Source organism: Bombina bombina, chromosome 3, assembly GCF_027579735.1.
Source record: "Bombina bombina isolate aBomBom1 chromosome 3, aBomBom1.pri, whole genome shotgun sequence".
Lineage (NCBI taxonomy): Eukaryota > Metazoa > Chordata > Amphibia > Anura > Bombinatoridae > Bombina > Bombina bombina.
The window spans coordinates 125,520,561-125,543,970 of NC_069501.1; the positions used below are offsets into that span (position 1 = coordinate 125,520,561).

General features: G+C 37.6%; 1 protein-coding gene across 1 annotated transcript in view; it reads left to right on the forward strand.

Annotated features, from left to right (window-relative positions):
* GRIK1 (glutamate ionotropic receptor kainate type subunit 1) overlaps positions 1-22,745 on the forward strand; it is an 847,144-nt gene extending 824,399 nt beyond the window's left edge. The window contains exon 19 of the mRNA XM_053705180.1: positions 22,656-22,745. The gene's annotated coding sequence lies outside the window, so the exon portion shown is untranslated. The remainder of the gene's footprint in view (positions 1-22,655) is intronic.
* Positions 22,746-23,410: the final 665 nt, after the last annotated feature.

Here is a 23,410-nt window from a genome sequence, read left to right on the forward strand (position 1 = left end):
AGATGTTATTGTGCCCTCACTATCCGACTTACAAATGTTAGCGCACCCGCACTATATGGCATGCAGATGTTATTGTGCCCTCACTATCCGACTTACAAATGTTAGCTCACCCACACTATACGGCATGCAAATGTTATTGTGCCCTCACTATCCGACTTACAAATGTTAGCGCACCCGCACTATACGGCATGCAAATGTTATTGTGCCCTCACTTTCCGACTTACAAATGTTAGCGCACGCACACTATACCGCATGCAGATGTTATTGTGCCCTCACTATCCGACTTACAAATGTTAGCGCGTCCCCACTATACGGCATGAAGATGTCATTGTGCCCTCACTATCCAACACGTAAATGTTATCGTGCCCTCACTATCTGACGTGCAAATGTTAGCAAGTCCCCACTGTACAACATGCAAATGCTATTGTGCCCTCACTATCAGACATGTAAATGTTATTGTGCCCTCACTATACAACATGCAAATATTATTGTGCCCTCACTATACAACATACAAATGTTATTGTGCCCTCACTATACAACATGCAAATTTTATTGTGCCCTCACTATACAACAGGCAAATGTTATTGTGCCCTCACTATACAACATGCAAATGTTATTGTGCCCTCACTATACAACATGCAAAAATTATTGTGCCCTCACTATACAACATGCAAATGTTATTGTGCCCTCACTATACCACATGCAAATGTTATTGTGCACTCACTATGCAACATGCAAATGTTATTGTGCCCTCACTATACAACATGCAAATGTTATTGTGCCCTCACTATACAACATGCAAATGTTATTGTGCCCTCACTATACCACATGCAAATGTTATTGTGCCCTCATTATACAACATGCAAATGTTACTGAGCCCTCACTATACAACATGCAAATGCTATTGTGCCCTCACTATACAACATGCAAATGTTATTGTGCCCTCACTATACAACAGGCAAATGTTATTGTGCCCTCACTATACAACATGCAAATGTTATTGTGCCCTCACTATACAACATGCAAATGTTATTGTGCCCTCACTATACAACATGCAAATGTTATTGTGCCCTCACTATACAACATGCAAATGTTATTGTGCCCTCACTATACAACATGCAAAGGTTATTGTGCCCTCACTATACAACATGCAAATATAATTGTGCCCTCACTATACAACATGCAAAGGTTATTGTGCCCTCACTATACAATATGGAAAGGTTATTGTGCCCTCACTATACAACATGCAAATGTTTTTGTGCGCTCACTATACAACATGCAAATGTTATTGTGCCCTCACTATACAACATATAAGTGTTATTGTGCCCTCACTATACAACATGCAAATGATATTGTGCCCTCACTATACAACACGCAAATGTTATTGTGCCCTCACTATACAACATGCAAATGTTATTGTGCCCTCACTATACAACATGCAAATGTTTTTGTGCACTCACTATACAACATGGAAATATTATTGTGCACTCACTATACAACATGCAAATGTTATTGTGCACTCACTATACAACATGCAAATGTTATTGTGCCCTCACTATACAACATGCAAATGTTATTGAGCCATCACTATACAACATGCAAAGGTTATTGTGCCCTCACTATACAACATGCAAATGTTATTATGCCCTCACTATACAACATGCAAATGTTATTGTGCCCTCACTATACAACATGCAAAGGTTATTGTGCCCTCACTATACAACATGCAAATGTTATTGTGCCCTCACTATACAACATGCAAATGTTATTGTGCCCTCACTATACAACAGGCAAATGTTATTGTGCCCTCACTATACAACATGCAAATGTTATTGTGCCCTCACTATACAACATGCAAATGTTATTGTGCCCTCACTATACAACATGCAAAGGTTATTGTGCCCTCACTATACAACATGCAAATGTTATTGTGCCCTCACAATACAACATGCAAATGTTATTGAGCCCGCACTATACGGCATGCAGATGTTATTGTGCCCTCACTATACAACATGCAAATGTTATTGTGCCCTCACTATACAACATGCAAATGTTATTGTGCCCTCACTATACAACATGCAAATATAATTGTGCCCTCACTATACAACATGCAAAGGTTATTGTGCCCTCACTATACAACATGCAAAGGTTATTGTGCCCTCACTATACAACATGCAAATGTTATTGTGCCCTCACTATACAACATGCAAATGTTACTGTGCCCTCACTATACAACATGCAAATGATATTGTGCCCTCACTATACAACATGCAAAGGTTATTGTGCCCTCACTATACAACATGCAAATGTTATTGTGCCCTCACTATACAACATGCAAATGTTATTGTGCCCTCACTATACAACATGCAAATGTTATTGAGCCATCACTATACAACATGCAAATGTTATTGTGCACTCACTATACAACATGCAAATGTTATTGTGCCCTCACTATACAACATGCAAATGTTATTGTGCCCTCACTATACAACATGCAAATGTTATTGTGCCCTCACTATACAACATGCAAATGTTATTGTGCCTTACTATACAACATGCAAAGGTTATTGTGCCCTCACTATACAACATGCAAATGTTATTGTGCCCTCACTATACAACATACAAATGTTATTGTGCACTCACAATACAACATGCAAATGTTATTGTGCCCTCACTATACAACATGCAAATGTTATTGTGCCCTTACTATACAACATGCAAATGTTATTGTGCCCTCACTATACAACATGCAAATGTTATTGTGCCCTTACTATACAACATGCAAAGGTTATTGTGCCCTCACTATACAACATGCAAATGTTATTGTGCACTCACTATACAACATGCAAATGTTATTGTGCCCTCACTATACAACATGCAAATGTTATTGTGCCCTCACTATACAACATGCAAATGTTACTGTGCCCTCACTATACAACATGCAAATGTTACTGTGCCCTCACTATACAACATGCAAATGTTATTGTGCCCTCACTATACAACATGCAAATGTTATTGTGCCCTCACTATACAACATGCAAATGTTACTGAGCCCTCACTATACAACATGCAAATGTTATTGTCCCCTCACTATACAACATGCAAATGTTATTGTGCACTCACTATACAACATGCAAATGTTATTGTGCCCTCACTATACAACATGCAAATTTTATTGTGCCCTCACTATACAACATGCAAATGTTACTGTGCCCTCACTATACAACATGCAAATGTTACTGTGCCCTCACTATACAACATGCAAATGTTATTGTGCCCTCACTATACAACAGGCAAATGTTATTATGCCCTCACTATACAACATGCAAATGTTACTGTGCCCTCACTATACAACATGCAAATGTTACTGTGCCCTCACTATACAACAGGCAAATGTTATTGTGCCCTCACTATACAACAGGCAAATGTTACTGTGCCCTCACTATACAACAGGCAAATGTTATTGTGCCCTCACTATACAACATGCAAATTTTATTGTGCCCTCACTATACAACATGCAAATGTTACTGTGCCCTCACTATACAACATGCAAATGTTACTGTGCCCTCACTATACAACATGCAAATGTTATTGTGCCCTCACTATACAACAGGCAAATGTTATTATGCCCTCACTATACAACATGCAAATGTTACTGTGCCCTCACTATACAACATGCAAATGTTACTGTGCCCTCACTATACAACAGGCAAATGTTATTGTGCCCTCACTATACAACAGGCAAATGTTACTGTGCCCTCACTATACAACAGGCAAATGTTATTGTGCCCTCACTATACAACATGCAAATGTTACTGTGCCCTCACTATACAACAGGCAAATGTTATTGTGCCCTCACTATACAACATGCAAATGTTATTGTGCCCTCACTATACAACAGGCAAATGTTATTGTGCCCTCACTATACAACATGCAAATGTTATTGTGCCCTCACTATACAACATGCAAATGTTATTGTGCCCTCACTATACAACAGGCAAAGGTTATTGTGCCCTCACTATACAACATGCAAATGTTATTGTGCACTCACTATACAACATGCAAATGTTACTGTGCCCTCACTATACAACATGCAAATGTTATTGTGCCCTCACTATACAACATGCAAATGTTATTGCGCCCTCACTATACAACATGCAAATGTTACTGTGCCCTCACTATACAACAGGCAAATGTTATTGTGCCCTCACTATACAACATGCAAATGTTACTGTGCCCTCACTATACAACAGGCAAATGTTATTGTGCCCTCACTATACAACATGCAAATGTTACTGTGCCCTCACTGTACAACATGCAAATGTTATCGTTTAATTGAATATTTCACAATCATCATCAATTAAATGAAACCATATGTACTATAGATCAGTAGTTGCAAAATCAATACAGATATCAATACAAATATCTATATGAATATCAATACGAATATATACCTAACAGTATACTCACATTAAAAATATTTACAAAAAACACTAACCCATTTCCATTTTTCTTTGTGATCAAAAACCACACAAAAAAAAATGGAATTGACGCCTATGTTCTATTATCTGATAATCTCTACTTGAGTTAATTAGGGACAGATATGTGTCAGGGAGGGAGGATTGCGAGACCTGCGATTTGTGAGAATTGGAAAAACACCCAGGTGCTGAACCAAAAATGGTCCGGCTTCTAAGCTTACATTCCTGCTATTCAAATAAAAATACCAAGAGAATGAAGAAAAAATGATAATAGGAGTAAATTAGAAAGTTGCTTGAAATTGCATGCTCTATCTGAATCATGAAAGAAAAATTTTTGGGTTTAGTATCTATTTTACTTCATTTTGCAAACATACTGCTGTATAACATAATTATATTGTAGTCCGGAATTAAACTCTCTAAACTTTTAATTACAAGAAAGATGGCAAAAACATAATTTATGTAAGAACTTACCTGATAAATTCATTTCTTTCATATTAGCAAGAGTCCATGAGCTAGTGACGTATGGGATATACATTCCTACCAGGAGGGGCAAAGTTTCCCAAACCTCAAAATGCCTATAAATACACCCCTCACCACACCCACAAATCAGTTTAACGCATAGCCAAGAAGTGGGGTGATAAGAAAAAATTGCAAAAGCATAAAAAATAAGGAATTAGAATAATTGTGCTTTATTCAAAAAAATCATAACCACCACAAAAAGGGTGGGCCTCATGGACTCTTGCTAATATGAAAGAAATGAATTTATCAGGTAAGTTCTTACATAAATTATGTTTTCTTTCATGTAATTAGCAAGAGTCCATGAGCTAGTGACGTATGGGATAATGACTACCCAAGATGTGGATCTTCCACGCAAGAGTCACTAGAGAGGGAGGGATAAAATAAAGACAGCCAATTCCGCTGAAAATAATCCACACCCAAAATAAAGTTTAAATCTTATAATGAAAAAAACTGAAATTATAAGCAGAAGAATCAAACTGAAACAGCTGCCTGAAGTACTTTTCTACCAAAAACTGCTTCAGAAGAAGAAAACACATCAAAATGGTAGAATTTAGTAAAAGTATGCAAAGAAGACCAAGTTGCTGCTTTGCAAATCTGATCAACCGAAGCTTCATTCCTAAACGCCCAGGAAGTAGAAACTGACCTAGTAGAATGAGCTGTAATCCTTTGAGGCGGAGTTTTACCCGACTCGACATAAGCAAGATGAATTAAAGATTTTAACCAAGATGCCAAAGAAATGGCAGAGGCCTTCTGACCTTTCCTAGAACCGGAAAAGATAACAAATAGACTAGAAGTCTTTCGGAAATTCTTAGTAGCTTCAACATAATATTTCAAAGCTCTAACTACATCCAAAGAATGCAATGATCTCTCCTTAGAATTCTTAGGATTAGGACACAATGAAGGAACCACAATTTCTCTACTAATGTTGTTAGAATTCACAACCTTAGGTAAAAATTTAAAAGAAGTTCGCAACACCGCCTTATCCTGATGAAAAATCAGAAAAGGAGACTCACAAGAAAGAGCAGATAATTCAGAAACTCTTCTAGCAGAAGAGATGGCCAAAAGAAACAAAACTTTCCAAGAAAGTAATTTAATATCCAGCGAATTCATAGGTTCAAACGGAGGAGCTTGAAGAGCCCCCAGAACCAAATTCAAACTCCAAGGAGGAGAGATTGACTTAATGACAGGTTTTATACTTACCAAAGCTTGTACAAAACAATGAATATCAGGAAGATTAGCAATCTTTCTGTGAAAAAGAACAGAAAGAGCAGAGATTTGTCCTTTCAAAGAACTTGCAGACAAACCTTTATCCAAACCATCCTGAAGAAACTGTAAAATTCTTGGAATTCTAAAAGAATGCCAGGAAAAATGATGAGAAAGACACCAAGAAATGTAAGTCTTCCAGACTCTATAATATATCTTTCTAGATACAGATTTACAAGCCTGTAACATAGTATTAATCACAGAGTCAGAGAAAACTCTTTGACTAAGAATCAAGCGTTCAATCTCCATACCTTTAAATTTAAGGATTTGAGATCCTGATGGAAAAAAGGACCTTGCGACAGAAGGTCTGGTCTTAACGGGAGAGTCCACGGTTGGCAAGAGGCCATCCGGACAAGATCCGCATACCAAAACCTGTGAGGCCATGCTGGAGCCACCAGCAGAACAAACGAGCATTCCTTCAGAATCTTGGAGATTACTCTTGGAAGAAGAACTAGAGGCGGAAAGAGATAGGCAGGATGATACTTCCAAGGAAGTGACAATGCATCCACTGCTTCCGCCTGAGGATCCCTGGATCTGGACAGATACCTGGGAAGTTTCTTGTTTAGATGAGAAGCCATCAGATCTATTTCTGGAAGTCCCCACATTTGAACAATCTGAAGAAATACCTCTGGGTGAAGAGACCATTCGCCCGGATGTAACGTTTGGCGACTGAGATAATCCGCTTCCCAATTGTCTATACCTGGGATATGAACATCAGAAACTAGACAGGAGCTGGATTCCGCCCATATCAGTATTCGAGATACTTCTTTCATAGCCAGAGGACTGTGAGTCCCTCCTTGATGACTGATGTATGCCACAGTTGTGACATTGTCTGTCTGAAAACAAATGAACGATTCTCTCTTTAGAAGAGGCCATGACTGAAGAGCTCTGAAAATTGCACGGAGTTCCAAAATATTGATTGGTAATCTCACCTCCTGAGATTCCCAAACCCCTTGTGCTTTCAGAGACCCCCAAACAGCTCCCCAACCTGTCAGACTTGCATCTGTTGAAATTACAGTCCAGGTCGGAAGAACAAAAGAAACCCCCTGAACTAAACGATGGTGATCTGTCCACCACATCAGAGAGTTTCGTACAATCGGTTTTAAAGATATTAATTGAGATATCTTTGTGTAATCCCTGCACCACTGGTTCAGCATACAGAGCTGAAGAGGTCGCATGTGAAAACGAGCAAAGGGGATCGCGTCCGATGCAGCAGTCATAAGACCTAGAATTTCCATGCATAAGGCTACCGAAGGGAATGATTGTGATTGAAGGTTTCGACAAGCTGAGATAAATTTTAGATGTCTCTTGTCTGTCAGAGACAGAGTCATGGACACTGAATCTATCTGGAAACCTAAAAAGGTTACCCTTGTCTGAGGAATCAATGAACTTTTTGGTAAATTGATCCTCCAACCATGATCTTGAAGAAACAACACAAGTCGATTCGTATGAGATTCTGCTAAATGTGAAGACTGAGCAAGTACCAAGATATCGTCCAAATAAGGAAATACCACAATACCCTGTTCTCTGATTACAGACAGAAGGGCACCGAAAACCTTTGTAAAAATTCTTGGAGCTGTTGCTAGGCCAAACGGCAGAGCCACAAACTGGTAATGCTTGTCTAGGAAAGAGAATCTCAGAAACTGATAGTGATCTGGATGAATCGGAATATGCAGATATGCATCCTGTAAATCTATTGTGGACATATAATGCCCTTGCTGAACAAAAGGCAGGATAGTCCTTATAGTTACCATTTTGAATGTTGGTATCCTTACATAACGATTCAATATTTTTAGATCCAGAACTGGTCTGAAGGAATTCTCCTTCTTTGGTACAATGAAGAGATTTGAATAAAACCCCAGCCCCTGTTCCAGAACTGGAACTGGCATAATTACTCCAGCCAACTCTAGATCTGAAACACATTTCAGAAATGCTTGAGCTTTCGCTGGATTTACTGGGACAGGGGAAAGAAAAAATCTCTTTGCCGGAGGCCTTATCTTGAAGCCAATTCTGTACCCTTCTGAAACAATGTTCTGAATCCAAAGATTGTGAACAGAATTGATCCAAATTTCTTTGAAAAAACGTAATCTGCCCCCTACCAGCTGGGCTGGAATGAGGGCCGCACCTTCATGTGGACTTGGGAGCTGGCTTTGGTTTTCTAAAAGGCTTGGATTTATTCCAGACTGGAGATGGTTTCCAAACTGATACCGCTCCTGTGGGTGAAGGATCAGGCTTTTGTTCCTTATTGTGACGAAAGGAACGAAAATGATTATCAGACCTAAATTTACCTTTAGATTTTTTATCCTGTGGTAAAAAAGTTCCTTTCCCTCCAGTAACAGTTGAGATAATAGAATCCAACTGAGAACCAAATAATTTATTACCCTGGAAAGAAAGGGAAAGCAAAGTTGACTTAGAAGACATATCAGCATTCCAAGTTTTAAGCCATAAAGCTCTTCTAGCTAAAATAGCTAGAGACATATACCTGACATCAACTCTAATGATATCAAAGATGGCATCACAAATAAAGTTATTAGCATGTTGAAGAAGATTAACAATGCTATGAGAATTATGATCTGTTACTTGTTGCGCTAAAGCTTCTAACCAAAAAGTTGAAGCTGCAGCAACATCCGCTAAAGATATAGCAGGTCTAAGAAGATTACCTGAACATAAGTAAGCTTTTCTTAGAAAGGATTCAATCTTCCTATCTAAAGGATCCTTAAAGGAAGTACTATCTGCCGTAGGAATAGTAGTACGTTTAGCAAGAGTAGAGATAGCCCCATCAACTTTAGGGATTTTGTCCCAAAACTCTAATCTGTCAGATGGCACAGGATATAATTGCTTAAAACGTTTAGAAGGAGTAAATGAATTACCCAAATTATTCCATTCCCTGGAGATTACTTCAGAAATAGCATCAGGGACAGGAAAAACTTCTGGAATAACTACAGGAGATTTAAAAACCTTATTTAAACGTTTAGATTTAGTATCAAGAGGACCAGAATCCTCTATTTCTAATGCAATTAAGACTTCTTTAAGTAAAGAACGAATAAATTCCATTTTGAATAAATATGAAGATTTATCAGCATCAACCTCTGAGACAGAATCCTCTGAACCAGAGGAACCATTATCAGAATCAGAATCATGATGTTCATTTAAAAATTCATCTGAAAAATGAGAAGTTTTAAAAGACCTTTTACGTTGACTAGAAGGAGGAATAACAGACATGACCTTCTTAATGGATTTAGAAACAAAATCTCTTATGTTAACAGCAACACTCTGAGTATTAGATGTTGACGGAACAGCAACAGGTAATGTAACATTACTAAAGGAAATATTATCTGCATTAACAAGTTTGTCATGACATTCATTACAAACAACAGCTGGAGGAACAGATACCACAAGTTTACAGCAGATACACTTAACTTTGGTCGATCCAGCACCAGGCAGCGTTTTTCCAGAAGTATCTTCTGACTCCGTGTCAATCTGGGACATCTTGCAATATGTAATAGAAAAAACAACATATAAAGCAAAATTGATCAAATTCCTTAAATGACAGTTTCAGGAATGGGAAAAAAATGCCAGTGAACAAGCTTCTAGCAACCAGAAGCAATAAATAATGAGACTTAAATAATGTGGAGACAATAGTGACGCCCATATTTTTAAGCGCCAAAAAAGACACCCACATTATTTGGCGCCTAAATGCTTTTGGCGCCAAAAATGACGCCACATCCGGAACACCGACACTTTTGACGCAAAAAAAAGTAAAAAATTACGCAACTTCCGGCGACACGTATGACGCCGGAAACAGAAAAAAAAATTTGCGCCAAAAAAGTCTGCGCCAAGAATGACGCAATAAAATGAAGCATTTTCAGCCCCCGCGAGCCTAACAGCCCACAGGGAAAAAAGTCAAATTTTAAGGTAAGAAATTTTTTTATTCATATGCATTATCCCAAATATGAAACTGACTCTCTGAAATAAGGAATGTTTTGAACATCCTGAGTCAAGGCAAATAAATGTTTGAATACATATATTTAGAACTTTATATAAAAGTGCCCAACCATAGCTTAGAGTGTCACAGAAAATAAGACTTACTTACCCCAGGACACTCATCTACATGTAGTAGAAAGCCAAACCAGTACTGAAACGAGAATCAGTAGAGGTAATGGTATATATAAGAGTATATCGTCGATCTGAAAAGGGAGGTAAGAGATGAATCTCTACGACCGATAACAGAGAACCTATGAAATAGACCCCGTAGAAGGAGATCATTGAATTCAAATAGGCAATACTCTCCTCACATCCCTCTGACATTCACTGCACGCTGAGAGGAAAACCGGGCTCCAACCTGCTGCGGAGCGCATATCAACGTAGAATCTAGCACAAACTTACTTCACCACCTCCATAGGAGGCAAAGTTTGTAAAACTGATTTGTGGGTGTGGTGAGGGGTGTATTTATAGGCATTTTGAGGTTTGGGAAACTTTGCCCCTCCTGGTAGGAATGTATATCCCATACGTCACTAGCTCATGGACTCTTGCTAATTACATGAAAGAAAGAAATAACAAACAAATTGTGCAAAGTTTTTTGTTGTTTTTTTACTGCTCATAATTAAACATTTAATATTACAGTCCCTTTAAAAAGTATGACAAGCTAAACACCACATCTGAAAAAGTATGTAATATTTTAGCAATATCAAATTTAGACAATTCCATATGTGTGGGATAATTATCTGTTAAAAAAGGAACAGATACACTGCTTTTAAGGTAATCATGAACAAATTTTAAAAAAAGAAAACACAGAAAATATTAAAAATGCTGTTAAATATAAGTAGTGACCTTCAACATATAGAATTATTTTCTTTCAATTTCTGCTGCATCATTTTATTTACCATAGTTATTTCACTTAAGGATTCTGTATATTGAATAATGTGATCTTCGACTCAGTCATGTTACATTATGTTTAGCCTTGTGGTTGAGTTAGTTACTGTTCCATTTGCATTTTCCCTTGGCATTCTTAATATACATTAAGTAGCTTATAATGCTAAAACATCATTATTGTAATTTTTCTATTTATGTTCAATATTATTTAATAGAAACAATAAGGGCATTATGAAAAGGGAACAATAACTTCACCTTGAAAGTACATAAATCCCATATTACTCACACAACATATGGCCACAAGTATGTGGACACCTGATCATCACACCTATATAAGTTTGCTGGACATCCAATTCCAAAACCGTTGGCATTAATATGGAGTTGCTTTCCCCACACCACCTTTGTGGCTCTTTCCACAAGATTTTGGTGTGTCTGTGGGAATTTGTGCCGAATTCTGCCAAAATAGTATTTGTGAGGTCAGGCGCTGATGTTGGATGGGAAGGTCTGTCTCACAGTCGGCATTTCAGTACATTCGACAGGTTTTCAATGGGGTTGAGGTCAGGGCTCTGTGCAGGCTTCTCCAGTTTCCGTACACAGGAATTGGAACAGGCAAAAGGGCCTTACGTAAACAGTCACACAAATTTCTGATTACCTAACTGTCTTAAATGTCTTTGCATCCTGTAGCATAAAGATGACCCTTCCCTGGAACTAAATGCCCCAGAACATTATCCATCCTCCACCAAACTTTACAGCAAATACTATGCATTGTGGTAGGTAGCGTTTTCCTGGTATCCACCAACAGATTGCCAGATAGTGAAACAGAATTCTTCACTCCAGATATTGCATTTTCACTACTGCAGGGTCCAGAAGCAATGAGCTTTACAGCACTCCACCTAACGCTTGACATTGTACATGTGAGGCTTGTGTACAGTTTGTGCTGATGTGGTCTGCAGAGGCAGTTTTGAACTCTATAGTGAGTGATGCAACAAATGATTGGTAATTTGTACATACTTCCTGCTTCAGAACCCACCAGCCCCACTCAGTGAGCTTGTGTGGTCTATCACTTCATGGTTTGGCTGTTGTTACACCTAGACAATTCCATTTAACGGTAATAGCACTTACAGTTGACCAAAGCAGATCTAGAAGGACAGAAAGTTCACAAACTGACTTGTGGCAAAAATAGCATCCTATGACACTGCCAACTTTAAAGTCACTGAGCAGTTGTACTGCCATTGTTTGTCTATGGAAATGTCATGACTATGTACCTGTTAGCAGAGGGTGTGGCTAAAACACCTCAACTCAATAATTAGTAGGGTAGTGTCCACACTTTTGGCCATATAGTGTTATTTCAAAGTGTTTGGGTGTACGTGCGTTATTTTATATATTGTAGTTTGAATACAGTTGCAGTTTTTTTTGTTAGGTATTTTTTGGAACTGTGATGTTGAGAAAAATCCAGCTACAAATTTCAAACAAGATAGCTAATGCATACTGTAATATAGCTGCAGAAAAGGTGCCAATTGCTAATTTTATAGTCACCCAAGCTAAGGACACAAAATGTTAAAAGTTGCTGTGCATTTGTGAAAAATAACTGTTTGCATAGAAAAAAGGTTGGTTTTAAGTTTGTTGAATTAAAATTTGTATTATCAAGACTTCAATGTAGGTCTATAGGAATCAATATTCAAATGTAATATTCAGCAGGGTTGTTTTTAGGGGTGGCTGTACCGACAACTGCCTGGAGCACTAGAGGCACTGCTGGCGCACACATAGAAGTTTTCCCTAGTAGCCAGGGCTTAAAAACCTCAGGTGATAGGTGTAAATTAAAAGCGAGCTCAGCTTGCTGTGAAACTGTTCCCATGCAGCCACACAGCGCTCTCTTATGGACTTCTTGATATAGCGCAACCTAGGAGCACACTGGATAGATCACTGAAGCTGGGATCCTACACAGACTGTAAGTGTTGTCAAGCAATAATCCCCTGCTAACAGCTAGCATTCATATAGGCAGGCAGAGGATACATATAGGCAGGCAGAGGATACATATAGGCAGGCAGAGGATGCATATAGGCAGGCAGAGGATGCATATAGGCAGGCAGAGGATGCATATAGGCAGGCAGAGAATAGAGGTGACATAAAGCTGACTCCTTTTGATCTATGTGTACATGAGGTGCAAAAAATTTCCAGAGGCTAATTTTCCCACACAGGTGACTGCAATAATTTCTGTCTCTCACACTCATTGCGTGTGGGGGCTAAGAGGAGTACTGCTGAGTCTGTTATCATTGTTCTTCTTGACTGCATAACTCCCTCCTTTTTAAGCTATCAATACAGCTGACAAATTAACACCTCTGCTCCCAAGAAATCCAAAGCTTGCTTCAACAGGAGGGAGTTGTGTACTCAAGCAAAACAAAATTGAGAGTGAGATTTCTGCAGGGGTGCATCCTCTAAAGTAGCTTCCAACAATTTTGTGGTGTATTTGTGAAAAAAAAAATGAAGTCCATAATAATAGTAGAGGTGCTCAAAAGATATGAAGAAACTCCAAAACATTAAATTATATTATGGATGGGAAAAATGCGTTATATCTCATAAAATACCACATAGTAACACTCTCTGGCAGCCAAGGCCAGATTGGCCTACCAGGATACCAAGAGATTTCCCGGTGGGCTGCAAAACTACTTTTAAAGGGGTGATTAATGGATGTATTGGGTTAGAGGGTGCCTATATATACAAAATTTGGCACTTTTTAAAATACAAACTAATATAATATAATTCTGATTTTAAATATTGGGGGGGGGGGGAGTATTCCAGTAATCTTCTTTGAGAAAAATGGGGTGTGCACATTATTCTGAGTCAGTGGAAAATAGGGCTGGTCTCTAAATTTTCAAGGCCTGCTCTTTATTCCCTGTATAGACCTTCTGGCAGCCATGAGGTGTTGTAATATATTTTGTAAATATTCTTATTATGGGGGCCCAAGAACTTCTGGTTATGAGAAATGTATCAAGTCCTGAGCCATATATTTATGCATAGGGGGTTAAAGGGGGGCATGCAAGGTGAGGAAAAACCTGGTTGTTTAAGTGAAACATATTCATTTTGTACTGCACAGTGCAGCTTTTCCACATAGAGAGGGAAAGGACTGTGTTGTAAGAAAGTACTCACTGGGACTACAGCATAATAATCTAAGAGACACTAACAAATGGAGTTCTGTATTTTTGTTATTATTTAAATTTGGAGGCATTTAGGGATCTTCCCATCCACTTCTGATACGGTTTAGGGTTTATATATAAAAGTAAATAGTTTTTGTTTGTAAAAAGAGTTTCACAAAAAGAGAGTTAATGTGGTAATGTGTCTATACATATTTATTAAAGGTGCAATTTGAAGGAAAAACAGGAAAGGGAGAAAGGGGGAATTAATGGGATTCGAATTGTAGAATGCTAATTGTGTTGCAGTTGAACCGATTATGTTTAATTTCACAGTTCACTTAGTGCTGTTTTCTATATATAAATATAACCGGCCTAACATGTCCTAATGTTTGTGTCTATGTGTGAGTAATTATATGTGTGTGAGTATGCAAATATATGTGTGTGTGTTTATGTATGTGTGTATATATAAGTGTGTAATTATATGTGTGAGTATGCGCCTAAATGTGTGTGTTTATGTGCAGGTGTGTGTGTAATATGTGTGTGAGTATGCGCCTAAATGTGTGTGTTTATTTGCAGGTGTGTGTTAATAATATGTGTGTGAGTATGCGCCTATATGTGTGTGTTTATGTGTAAGTGTGTGTGTGTGTGTAATAATATGTGTGAGTATGCGCCTATATGTGTGTGCTTATGTGTAAGTGTGTGTGTGTGTAATAATATGTGTGAGTATGCGCCTATGTGTGTGTGTGTAATATGTATGTAAGTATGCGCCTATATATGTGTGTTTATAATAATATGTGTGAGTATGCGCCTATATGTGTGTGTTTATGTGTTAGTGTGTATGTAATAATATGTGTGAGTATGCACCTATATGTGTGTGTGTGTGTGTAATATGTATGTAAGTATGCGCCTATATGTGTGTGTTTATAATAATATGTGTGAGTATGCGCCTATATGTGTGTGTTTATGTGTTAGTGTGAATGTAATAATATGTGTGTAAGTATGAGCCTCTATTTGTGTGTTTATGTGTGAGTGTGTATGTAATAATATGTGTGATAATGCGCCTATATGTGTGTGTTTATGTGTGAGTGTGTGTGTGTAATAATATGTGTGTAAGTATGAGCCTATATGTTTGTGTTTATGTGTGAGTGTGTATGTAATAATATGTGTGAGTATGCGCCTATATGTGTGTGTTTATGTGTGAGTATGCGCCTATATGTGTGTGTTTATGTGTGAGTGTGTATGTAATAATATGTGTGAGTATGCGCCTATATGTGTGTGTTTATGTGTGAGTGTGTGTAATAATATGTGTGAGTATGCGCCTATATGTGTGTGTTTATGTGTGAGTGTGTGTGTAATAATATGTGTGAGTATGCGCCTATATGTCGGTGTTTATGTGTGAGTGTGTGTAATAATATGTGTGAGTATGCGCCTATCTGTGTGTGTTTATGTGTGAGTGTGTGTAATAATATGTGTGAGTATGCACCTATATGTGTGTGTTTATGTGTGAGTGTGTGTGTAATAATATGTGTGAGTATGCGCCCATATGTGTGTGTTTATGTGTGAGTGTGTATGTAATAATACGTGTGAGTATGCGCCTATATGTGTGTGTTTATGTGTGAGTATATGTAATAATATGTGTGAGTATGCGCCTATATGTGTGTGTTTATGTGTAAGTGTGTTTAATAATATGTGTGAGCATGTGCCTATATGTGTGTGTTTATGTGTGAGTTTGTGTAATAATATGTGTGAGAATGCGCCTATATGTGTGTGTTTATGTGTGTGTGTGTTTAATAATATGTGTGAGTATGCGCCTATATGTGTGTGTTTATGTGTGTGTGTGTAATAATATGTGTGAGTATGCGCCTATATGTGTGTGTTTATGTGTGTGTTTGTAATAATGTGTGTGTATGCGCCTATATGTGTGTGTTTATGTGTGTGTGTGTAATAATATGTGTGAGTATGCGCCTATATGTGTGTGTTTATGTGTGTGTGTGTAATAATATGTGTGAGTATGCGCCTATATGTGTGTGTTTATGTGTGAGTGTGAGTGTGTGTGTTTATGTGTGAGTATGCGCCTATATATGTGTGTTTATGTGTGAGTGTGTATGTAATAATATGTGTGAGTATGCGCCTATATGTGTGTGTGTAATAGTGAGTATGCGCCTATATGTGTGTGTTTATGTGTGAGTGTGTATGTAATAATATGTGTGAGTATGCGCCTATATGTGTGTGTGTGTAATAGTGAGTATGCGCCTATATGTGTGTGTTTGTGTGAGTGTGTGTGTAATAATATGTGTGAGTATGCGCCTATATGTGTTTGTTTATGTGTGTGTGTGTGTGTGTAATATGTATGTGAGTATGCGCCTATATGTGTGTGTTTATGTGTGTGTATGTAATAATATGTGTGAGTATGCGCCTCTATGTGTGTTTATGTGTGAGTGTGTGTAATATGTGTGAGTATGCGCCTATATGTGTGTGTTTATGTGTGAGTGTGTGTGTAATAATATGTGTGTGGGTATGCGCCTATATGTGTGTGTTTATGTGTGTGTGTGTAACATGTGTGAGTATGCGCCTATATGTGTGTGTTTATGTGTGAGTGTGTGTGTCATAATATGTGTGAGTATGCACCTATATGTGTGTGTTTATGTGTGAGTGTGTGTGTCATAATATGTGTGAGTATGCGCCTATATGTGTGTGTTTATGTGTCAGTGTGTGTGTCATAATATGTGTGAGTATGCGCCTATATGTGTGTGTTTATGTGTGTGTGGAATATGTATGTGAGTATGCGCCTATATGTGTGTGTTTATGTGTGAGTGTGTGTGTCATAATATGTGTGAGTATGCGCCTATATGTGTGTGTTTATGTGTAAGTGTGTGAGTATGCGGCTATATGTGTGTGTTTATGTGTGAGTGTGTGTGTCATAATATATGTGAGTATGCGCCTATATGTGTGTGTTTGTGTGAGTGTGTATGTATATATGTATGAGTATGCGCCTATATGTGTGTGTTTATGTGTGAGTGTGTGTGTAATAATATGTGTGAGTATGCGCCTATATGTGTGTGTTTATGTGTGAGTGTGTGTGTAATAATATGTGTGAGTATGCTCCTATATGTGTGCGTGTTTATGTGTGAGTGTAATAATGTGTTAGTATGCGCCTATATGTGTGTGTTTATGTGTGAGTGTGTGTGTCATAATATGTGTGAGTATGCGCCTATATGTGTGTGTTTATGTGTGAGTGTGTATGTATATATGTATGAGTATGCGCCTATATGTGTGTGTTTATGTGTGAGTGAGTGTGTGTGTAATAATATGTGTGAGTATGCGCCTATATGTGTGTGCGTTTATGTGTGAGTGTGTATGTAATAATATGTGTGAGTATGAGCCTATATGTGTGTGTTTATGTGTGAGTGTGTGTGTAATAATATGTGTGAGTATGCGCCTATATGTGTGTGTTTATGTGTCAGTGTGTATGTAATAATATGTGTGAGTATGCACCTATATGTGTGTGTTTATGTGTGAGTGTGTATGTAATAATATGTGTGAGTATGCGCCTATATGTGTGTTTATGTGTGAGTGTGTGTGTAATAATATGTGTGAGTATGCGCCTATATGTGCGTGTTTATGTGTGTGTGTGTGTGTCATAATATGTGTGAGTATGCGCCTATATGTGTGTGTTTATGTGTCAGTGTGTGTGTCATAATATGTTTGAGTATGCGCCTATATGTGTGTGTTTATGTGTGTGTGTGGAATATGTATGTGAGTATGCGCCTATATGTGTGTGTTTATGTGTGAGTGTGTGTGTCATAATATGTATGAGTATGCGCCTATATGTGTGTGTTTATGTGTAAGTGTGTGTGTAATAATGCGTGAGTATGGGGCTATATGTGTGTGTTTATGTGTGAGTGTGTGTCTCATAATATGTGTGAGTATGCGCCTATATGTGTGTGTTTATGTGTGAGTGTGTATGTATATATGTATGAGTATGCACCTATATGTGTGTGTTTATGTGTGAGTGTGTGTGTAATAATATGTGTGAGTATGCGCCTATATGTGTGTGTTTATGTGTGAGTGTGTGTGTAATAATATGTGTGAGTATGCTCCTATATGTGTGTGTGTTTATGTGTGAGTGTAATAATGTGTTAGTATGCGCCTATATGTGTGTGTTTATGTGTGAGTGTGTGTGTCATAATATGTGTGAGTATGCGCCTATATGTGTGTGTTTATGTGTGAGTGTGTATGTATATATGTATGAGTATGCGCCTATATGTGTGTGTTTATGTGTGAGTGAGTGTGTGTGTAATAATATGTGTGAGTATGCGCCTATATGTGTGTGCGTTTATGTGTGTGTGAGTGAGTGTGTGTGTAATAATATGTGTGAGTATGCGCCTATATGTGTGAGTGTGTATGTAATAATATGTGTGAGTGTGTATGTAATAATATGTGTGAGTATGAGCCTATATGTGTGTGTTTATGTGTGAGTGTGTATGTAATATGTGTGAGTATGCGCCTACATGTGTGTGTTTATGTGTGAGTGTGTGTGTAATAATATGTGAATATGCGCCTATGTGTGTGTGTTTATGTGTCAGTGTGTATGTAATAATATGTGTGAGTATGCGCCTATATGTGTGTGTTTATGTGTGAGTGTGTATGTAATAATATGTATGAGTATGCGCCTATATGTGTGTGTTTATGTGTGAGTGTGTGTGTAATAATATGTGTGAGTATGCGCCTATATGTGTGTGTTTATGTGTGAGTGTGTAATAATATGTGTGAGTGTGTATGCATATATGTGTGTGTTTATGTGTGAGTGTGTATGTAATAATATGTGTGAGTGTGTATGTAATAATATGTGTGAGTGTGTATGTATATACAGTATGTGTGCCTCCATGTGTAATTGGCATTGCGTGGGTTCGATTGTGCGTCCGTCTTTTAGAAGAACTGTAGAGTTAGGCAGGAGATCATGTACACTGCAGAACTGCACTGGATGGATAACATTAAAGGGACAGGAAACCCCACATTTTTCTTTAATGATTCGGATGGAACATACAATTTCAAACAACTTTCCATTTTACTTCTGTTAGCAAGTTTGTTTCATTCTTTTGTTCTTCATTGCTTAAGGAACATTATTGCACTGCTGGCAGCTAGCTGAACATATCTAGTTAGCCAATCACAAGAGACAAATGTGTGCAGGCACCAATCAGCAGCTAGCTCGCACTAGTGTAGTATATGTGCATATTATTTTTCAACAATGGATACCAAGAGAACAAAGCACATTTGAAATAGAAGTGAATTTAAAAGTGTCTTAAAATAATACGCTCTATCGAAATAATACAATTTATATTTTGACTTTCCTATCCCTTTAAGGCCAGGGCACTTTTATACCAAAACAACATTTTGAGTCCTAACAGAGATGACCACAAAGCTAAATATCAAAAGGTGGAGGACTTTATCTTTAACTACCTATTCTTATATGTATATTTGTATCCTTTGTTATCACATCAGTTATATAGCTATGATCAATCAGTTTGTTTTTTATTAATGTCATGTGCTTCATCTTCCTTTAGATGTGAAGAATGATTGTAATCACTTATTTTGCAAACAGCAATCAATGGGTAGAAGGAATAATCTGGCTCTGAATTCTTATTGACAGAAGATTCTGGGGGTGCATTTTTAGGATTATGGGGCATCTTGCTAAAGATTCCAAATATGTGTCTTTTTTTCAAAAGTATATGTAGATGCAGTGCATATTCTATGCTGGGTAATACTGATAGCTTTTATTTATTACAGCTACTAATTGGTTAAGTCCAAGGCTGTGCACTAAAGCGCTATAAGTCCCATAGGGAGAAAGCCCTGAAGAAATAATGCAGTAATTAATATAACATTTCTAATGGTGTCCACGTAACAATTCCACTCCATAAAATCATTTATGAGTGTGCTATGCTTATTAAAAGGACATAATATATCAAATTACAATTTATGCCAAATGAATGTAGAAGAACATACTTATCTAAGAACAAAACAAACAAAAAAGCTGTTGTGTTCCTCATCTGGAATGATACTTCTGCCTCTAGTGTATTCTACTGCCCCAAAATGCACTCTCAGGGGCCGATTTAACAAGCCCCGTGTGCTGCTGTTTCTGCGCAAGCCTTCAGGCTCGTCGGAAACTTGAGTTAAGAAGCAGTGATCTTAAGACTGCTGCTCCTTAACTCGTCCACCACCTATGAGGCGGCGAACAGCAATCAGCCTGATTGGATATGATCGGGTTGATTGACACCCCCTGCCGTGAATGTGCAGGGGGGAGCATTGCACAAGCATTTCACTAGAAATGTTTGTACAATGATAAATGCTGACAGTGTATGCTGTCGGCATTTATGTGCGGCGGACATGATCCGCTACCCGCACATTGTTATATCGGCCCCTCAGTGTATTACTTAGGATCAGGAATTTGATTGGCTGTTAGTGTGCAGGTAATGCGCTTAAGTGCAGTAGAAAACACCAGAGGCAGTAAGATATTTTGAGTTTTCCAGAAGATGAACACAAAGGTTGTTTTAAGCTTAATTATGCTCTGCTTACTTAAGATGGCTTGTATGCATTCACTGTGTAGTTTAGCTTGTGAAATGGTTGTTTGCACATTGTCATTCTACAGTGAATAAGGTAAAAATGATGTTTCATTTGCCCTCATTTACCTTGAATTTTCAGTTAAAGGGACAGTCAACACCAGAATTTTTGTTATTTAAAAAGAAAGATAATCCCTTTATTACCCATTCCCCAGTTTTGCATAACCAACACAGTTATAATAATACACGTTTTACCTCTGTAATTACCTTGTATCTAAGCTTCAACTGACTGCCCCCTTATTTCAGTTCTTTTGACAGACTTGCATTTTAGCCAATCAGAGCTCACTCCTAGGTCACTTCACGTGCATGCGTTCAATGTTATCTATATGAAACACATGAACTAATGCCCTCTAGTGGTCAAAATGCATTCAGATTAGAGGCAGTCTTCAAGGTCTAAGAAATTAGCATATGAACCTCCTAGGTTTAGCTTTTAACTAAGAATACCAAAAGAATAAAGCAAAATTGGTGATAAAAGTAAATTGGGAAGTTGTTTAAAATTGCATGCCCTATTTAAATCATGAAAGTTTTTTTTGGACTTGACTGTCCCTTTAAGTCAAAGAACAAGTAGACAAAATGTATTTAAAGGGACATAAAAACTCACGTTTCTTTCATGATTCATTGCAAAAATTTTATACAACTTTTCAATTTACTGCTATTATCCTATGTGCTTGGTATCTTTTGTTGAAGGAGCAGCAATGCACAACTGGGAGCTAGCTGAACATATCAGATGAGCTAATGACACAAGGTATATATATGTGTAGCAACCAATCAGCAGCTAGCTCCCAGTAGTGCATTGCTGCTTCTGAGCCTACCTATGTATACTTTTCAACCAAGAATACTAAGAAAATAAAGCAAATTAGATAATAGAAGTAAATCTGGAAGTTATTTAAAATCACATGCTCTATCACAAAAGAAATATTTTGGGTTTATGTCCCTTTAACCCTTTGGCTGCAAAGCCATTTCCCACCTGGGTGCTAAGCTGGTTTTGAGTTTTTGGAGTTTTTTAATTGTTTTTAAATATATTTATTTTTTACTTTTTTTTCCAGATCCCCACGAGTTATACTGTTGGATATCAAAGGTTAGGTGATTACCTTTCCAAAGGTGGGTCTTGGGGGTCTGTAGCTGCTTAGATGCCTGAGATACATCATTGCGGGTGATGTCACTGCTCGAAACGTGAAGCCCGGTGATGCCTCTCACTATTCAGGCCAGATCCCGGGGTGGGAGTAGGTGGGAGCCCCCAGATTGCCCTCAAGTTGGGTGAGTGCTAGCAACGGCTCTGAGCTGTCATTAGCACCTGACTGAGAAAATTTGTGACGGCTCAGAGCCGTCGTTAGCATTCAAGCAATGGGAAAGTTGATAAATATATTTAAAGGGACACTCACTTCAAAATAAATTTTTATGATTCAGATAGAGCAGCAGTTTTAAGGCACTTTGCAATTTACTTCCATTATCAAATTTTGCAGTCTTTTTATATTCACACTTGGGAACAAGATCCTACTGAGCATGTGCACAAGCTCACAGGGTATACATATACTAGTCTGTGATTGGCTGATGTCTGTCACATGATACAGGGGGCCGGAAAATTAGAGAGAAAAAAATTATTTGTCAAAAAAAATCTACTGTTTATTTGAGATTCAGAGTAAGTGCTATTGCCTTTTTATTCTGTACTTGTTAATTATGTAATTCTACTGCATTGAGTGGTCCTTTAATTACAATATTATTGTAATTGTCAGAATATATTTATCAGACTTTTTTTTTTTTTCCTTCGTCCACAGTGTCTTTCCTTTAATGCAATAATGGAAGAACTTGGAATATCGCTCAAGCACCCTAAAAAATTAAAGAAAAAAACAAAAGTAAAGGGGCGGTCATCGTTTACAAGTATGCTCACGTGTCATCAGAGACGGATTATCAGGAAAGAAACAATGGCTTAAAAAACTAATGTCAATTTTCAACTAATCCAGGAACAATACTGCAGTGAATGAAACTCTTTTGATGACGGATTTTTAAAGACCGTGTCTCCTTTTTTAAAATTCTTTACATAATTTTTATAATGATATGTAGAAAATATTTCCATTGAGAATGGGAAATTCAGTAGTGGACCTCTGGATAATTCATTGGGCTCCTTTCCAAAAAAATAAAATAAATTTGTATGGCCCGTTATGAAACCATTCCATTCCTCTGTACAAATGGTTTGTGTGCTTTCTAAATAAAATGCCATTTTTTCAGTATGAAGTGTTGGTTTACTATATTTGTGGAATTTATTTTATTTTCACTTTATTAAAGTGGCATGAAAGTCGTTTTTTTTTATTTATGTATTAGAATGTATTCACTCTGTTACAAAAAGTTAAAAGTATTTATTACCGGTCAGTTTCTTAAAAAAAGATGCATTCTCTGGGAAACATATCAACCAATCACTGTAGAGCATTTAGGAGTGTCAGGAATGCACTCTAGCCTGACTAGAGGGAATTAATCACAATGATTTTCTGAGTTAAATAGCAGTGAAGGAAGCCAAAATAAAAATAAAAGAGTG